Below are 6,000 nucleotides of genomic sequence, written 5' to 3' on the forward strand. Positions count from 1 at the left end.
TTATGTCTCCCGGCTCCAGCTCCTACTGCAACTCGCGAGACACATTCACATCAAATGTTGATTCGGTAGAGTTACACACACGAGACTTATTCGCAATCACGAAAGTACATTATTTCCGTGTGCTTTAAATCCTTGCCAGTTAAACGTTTCATTCGTGTGCTGTTCTAACATGTGCTTATTCGGAGCGCGTACACCTGAAGCGTGCGCACACTAAAAGGCCGGTCAAACAGCACCTGATTACTTAGTTATCGTCTGATTGTGCTAAAACTGTCAAAAACACATAAGGTTTACATATAAACACAGTTAATTATGTCTAAAGTGAAAGTAAACAGTTAAGAGAAAAACAGATGCGTGCAGCTCTTGAAGCGGCAGTACATGCTGCCTCTTGTCATTAAAGGGATAGTTCACCCAAAAATTTTAATTATTTCATTATTTACTCAGTCATGTTGTACCAAACATGTATTAATTTTTATTTATTCTTGTGCTGAACACAGAAGATATTTTGAAGAATGTGGGTAAGCAAACAGTTGCTGGTCCCCACTGACTTTAATAGTAGGGGGAAAAATATGAAAGTCACTGGGGACCAGCAACTGTTTAGTTTCCCACATTCTTCAAAATAACTTTTTAACTATTCCTTTAATGTTAATAAAATAAAACACAAAGAGAAAAATAACTCACTGCTCTTGATTGAAGAACTTTAATACAGTTGCTAAAGTTCAGCAGTAATAAAATAACTTTAAATTTTCAACAACTTTTCACTTCATATCTTTTTGCACCAAATAGTTTTTTTTGTTAGTTTTTTTTTGTAGGTGTGTCTCAGGCAGTATAGATAAGGTGCACACACCAGATGTTTCCTTCGTCTATCTTTAAGGATGGTTAGAGTTGATGATTTCTTGATGTTCAAACACATGCCCGCTTGCTGTATTCCTCTGTAGAGGCCATCAAGTTTCCTCTGTAGCTGTTCGGGGGAAACGGTTAGCAAAATCAAGTCATCCGAATATGCCATCACTCCAATCCGTTGCTCCCCACATTTAATCCCGGTGTCTGGAAGTGCCTCTTCAATCACTTCTCCCATCGCCAGAATAAAGAGGATCAGGGATATCGGGTTGCCTTGTCTGACGCCCTTCCTGCACTTCGTAGTTATACCACCGAGATGCAGGTCTGCATTCACGTACTGATGTCTGGGGTACCTTAGCAGCAGTGGGAGGGGTTCCTGCTTTTCTCCTGCTTTTAAGATAGCTTGATGGGAGGAGGGTGGCACCGAGACAGTGGTCCAGAAGCAGGCTGTAGCTAAGGAGATCTGCGAGAAGGGCCCGGCGCACATCCAGGGGACACCCCCCGCCACGCCTCCCCAGACCAGGGAAAATGCCGGAGGAGGGGACGGGGGGCCTGGCGCCGCACGCCGGAGACGGGTAAGAGGGCAGCCAAAATTGCGTTTGTCGAGATGTAGTTTGAGAAGACGAAAGGTAAGATTCGTCTGATTCAGAAGCACTTGTGAGTCTCAATCCCCTTCGTTGTTGTTGAGATTTGGACATTAAAAAGAGAACATTACTGTTTATTTGCCATTGTTACTTAAAACATGCTCTGGACTTAATGTACTTATTAAAGCAAATAAAATACATTTTAGAGTGAACAAACCATTTATTATAACTTGTTTTTCAATTCTGCCATGTACTTTCTTTACAAACACTTTCATATTGTTTTAGTAAACATAAAAAAATGGCAGTAACAAGAGGCATCACAATTGTTTTTTATGTTATCTACATTCTACAATCTGCTGTTTTTCGATACGAGCAGCAAACTTAAAGTGCATAACAAATAAAGGTCTGTGTGATATGTATAAATGTCAAATGTAAATAAAATTGCAGGTTAAGCAAAATATTTAAAATATTTTGAATTAAAAAAAAAACTGTTTTGAAAAACATTTTACAAAAGGAATGTCTGTTTCCTTATCTTGTCACTGAACCCAGATTTTCACCGATTCATAAAGGAGTACATGCTAGCAGTGTCAGCGTTAGATGGAGTGTTTTGTGAACAGTGGGCATTGCTCACAGAGTATGATTGTGGTGTTTGGGGATGGGAGTGAAACATTGGGATGGGATGTGTCTGCATGTATGGTGCTGTGCTACATGTTTGGCGTAAGATGCCACTAAGACCTGATAGCAGTTGTCCCACAACCTGCTCATTTGATCTTAAATGTTCCTCTACTAGTTCCATGAGGAGCCTCTCTTTTTTTGCAGTTGTTGTTCCATCCAAACATTTCGAGCCTCCTGCATCTTTTCCAAAAATGACTGCTGCTCAGATGTGACCACACATGTATTGCTTTTTCATATCAGGAAGTCATTCTCAATGTAGGTCCTACAAAGGCATTGCGGATTATAATAGAGCAAAACTTGCAATTATCCTGCATACTTGGAGTCCACACCTAAAGATAAGAACATTTTTTACTACAATATAAGAAGCAGTTTGGTTGTAATTCAAATGCTTTTAATGATTCTTAAACAGAAGGTATTGATACTGTAGAAACTTGCAGAATTTGTGCAAGTGAGAGAAAAAAATACTTTTCCTTAAGGCGAACAATATATATGAGATATTGATACACTTTCACTGTAAATACATTATGATAATCTCCTACTGATATTAAACATCAATTAAGCAGCCAGAATTTATTTTAGCATATTAGTTATTAGTAAACTTTTCCCCATTTCACTTGTACTCTAGCTTGTACCTTGGCAATATGTACTATTAACAGTGTTGGCTCTAATTAAAAAAAACGATTGTAAAAATTCTCATTTGTAAGTAGCTTCGGACAAACATATTTTCTTTTTTGTGGCTCCTGTGATCATGCAGACCTGAAGTGGTGTCACTTGAGGTTGCCAAAGAAGCTTCATCAAAGATGTTTTGTGTATTCTCTTCAGCACCCTGATATATAATCAGGGATAGTTCTGTTGGCCGTCTCCTCCGCCGCGGGCAAGTCCTCAGGGAAGCCAACATCCATGCCGTTGTCATAAGGCTTGGCAATTGGACGTTCTCCCATAAATTAGTGAATAATGTCATAAAAATCCTCCAATCTGCATTTCCTCAAACACTTCTTTAAGAGATCCGAAATAATCTTTACACGATACAACAGACATCTAAAAATCAGTAAATGCTTTCTCTGCTGACAGAGTGCTCACAACCACCAGGTGCAGCTGGTTTTTGATGTGTTCAGTCCAGCGTTTGCCAGTTACTCAATTTTGTTTGCCAGTGTGTTAATTTTGACAGCAAATTTTGATTTAGTTTTAGTCATAGTCTTTTGACTAAAATGCCATTTAGTTTTAGTCATATTTTAGTCATCTGAATTGTTTTTAGTTTTAGTCTAGTTTTAGTCGACTAAATCTACAGTAAATTTAGTCAGCTAAAATCAAATGGGTTTAAGTTACAGTGCATTTATTAAGCATTTCTCTAAAATTTCCAAACTAGGTTTGATATTAAGGTTTTGTCATGATAGACACCTATTTAACTGCGGTGTCACACAACATGTCTTTATGTTAAAATTAAATAAAACCACTTCTCATAAAGAACAAGAACATGGTCTTCTTTTTAATGAAATGCCAATGGTTAATACAGGCTAATTATGCATTCTTTATAGCAACTTGTTTACCACATTCTTCATTCTTTCAAGCAGACATATATATTTAAATAAATAAATTTAGATTAATCTTTAGGGCTACTAAAGTTTTTCAGGTAAGAGCAGTGCATGATTTTCTGATGTCTTTCTGTTGTTGCTTGATTAACATCAATGACTCGGACAATAGCAACTAAATTAGGCTGCTATCCCTTTAAAACCGAATGCACAGCTGCAATGGATGCAATGTATATTGACATTTGTGAATGTTTTATGCGACGTGCAGCAAGTGTATGTTAGCTTATGTCCCGCCGGTTCATATGTACGCATCTAACCTCCGAAACCACGCAGCAGATTCGTTCTGAATGAATCTCTTCCCAAATCGTCCCTTATGGCGTTATTTTAATGACAAATGTCGAGAGCGCATTATTGTAGCGCGAAAGCACATTAATATAATGCGCGAGCGCGAATCTCTCCGCTCGCGCGCGGATTTCCTTTGCTCTCGCACAAAACCGGACGCGCGCGCTCAGATACACGCTGCTCTCGCCCGGAGAGAGTGCGCGCACTTAAAACGTGTCTCTCCTCTGACTCAAACTGTGTCCTGTGCACTCGCAAATCTCTCTGTGCTCATGCGCTATAGATATTAATTCTTTTAGCAAATTCTAGCAAATTAATTATTTTAAAAAAAAATATTCGTCAACGAAATTAACACTGTTTGCCAGTGTGTTAGTATCGCTGGTATCTGCTGTAGATATTGTGAGAAGACATTCTGTTGTTTCATTTAACACAGCTATGAAGCGAATAACTATATACGTTCTCACATCAGTTGCATTCAAGTGTCCATCAGAATGCAGCATCATATTCAAGCCAGTTGCGAGTTTGCTACCATGAAGACATAAAAAAGAGCTATTAGTAGTAGGCCTAGTACTTAAGTAGATTAGTAGGCCTACTGTTAGTAGATTACTGGGGGAGTAACAGAAACCACACAATGCTTAAACAAGAACCGACGAGATATACGAGGAAAACATAATGAGCAACAGGTGCTAATCATAATCACAAAGAAACGACTGTGATTGACCTGATAATGAATAAAGCCATGCTGATTTAGTCTTTAAAAGCTGGCCAGTCATCACTGTGTAGTGCTTTCTCAACACACAGACTTCTCAACAGTGGGAAACAATTTTCCAGCTGCTCTTTGTTTCACTTTGAGTACAGGTCTTCTTCACCTTCTTTTGACTTCCATCATGCCAAACACCCATGCCCTTCTCCAGGTGCATAATGTATTTAAGGGTAATATAACAGAAACATGCAACTAGTCATAATGCAAATTATCACACAGTCCATTACATCATTATTATTATTTTGTATAGAAACAAAAATATATAAACACTTTCCGCTTGTGGCAAAACTTGTTTTCATCCAGGACTAATCCCTTGCTCCACCAATTCTCATCTTTCTTTCTCTTTGCATTTTTGTCGTATAGATTTAACACATTCTTTTACTTGTTGATGCATGTGTGTCTTTAATAAAATTTATCTTCAAACTTGCATTCTCTCATATTCTCATGTGGCATGAACCATCTGCCTCGTTTGTTTCCTATTTCTTCACCGCTACAAATAATTAAAGGGGTCCTATTTAGAGGTCTACACGGGTCCAAAAATTCGTACCCGAACCCGAAGAGACCCGTAAATGTGCTACACTGAACCGACCCGGACCCGTCTATTATTTTGAAAGTTGGACCCGGGCCCGTGCAGAACCGAGAAATGTCAAAAATGTACTACCCGGAACCGACGCGGACCGTCAATTATTTGAAAGATGGACCCGAACCCGGCCGGGAAGACACAGACCCGACTGGACCCGATCGGCACATATTCCACAGCAAATTGCTATTAACAAGTCGATAAACAAGTTGCGAAAATTAAACTTTTTGTCTTACCTAATGTAAGAAGCCTTCTCCCTTGTACCTGACTGTGATGCACACAATCCTCCTCGTCAAGAAAGTTCTCTCCGTGTTATTCCTCTCTTGCCAACTGAAATGCGTAATCCACTCATTATTCCAGTTTCAAAAGTCCACTTGCCGTCACGGTGACGGATGACAAATGCGACTTTGCAGTTTTGCATTTTTTGTATCTCGAGTCAACTTGCATAATAATTTAGACTGTTTGCCCATTTGGATTATAATAACGATTGCTCGTCCAGTGCCATGGCTGCTGACATTAGCTTTACTTATTTGCTATCACCTCTGTGCTCTCTGAGCCGAGTCTGAGCAAAAATTTTAGATATAACAACAACACAGTTCATTCATAATATTATTAAAACAATAATCAATAATAACTCACATCACTCATGAAGGTATCCATTATCACCGTGCGTGTGCATTAACTCCGCCCACC

The sequence above is a fragment of the Sinocyclocheilus rhinocerous genome, unplaced genomic scaffold, assembly GCF_001515625.1.
Source record: "Sinocyclocheilus rhinocerous isolate Xijiao unplaced genomic scaffold, SAMN03320098_v1.1 scaffold5650, whole genome shotgun sequence".
Classification (NCBI taxonomy): domain Eukaryota; kingdom Metazoa; phylum Chordata; class Actinopteri; order Cypriniformes; family Cyprinidae; genus Sinocyclocheilus; species Sinocyclocheilus rhinocerous.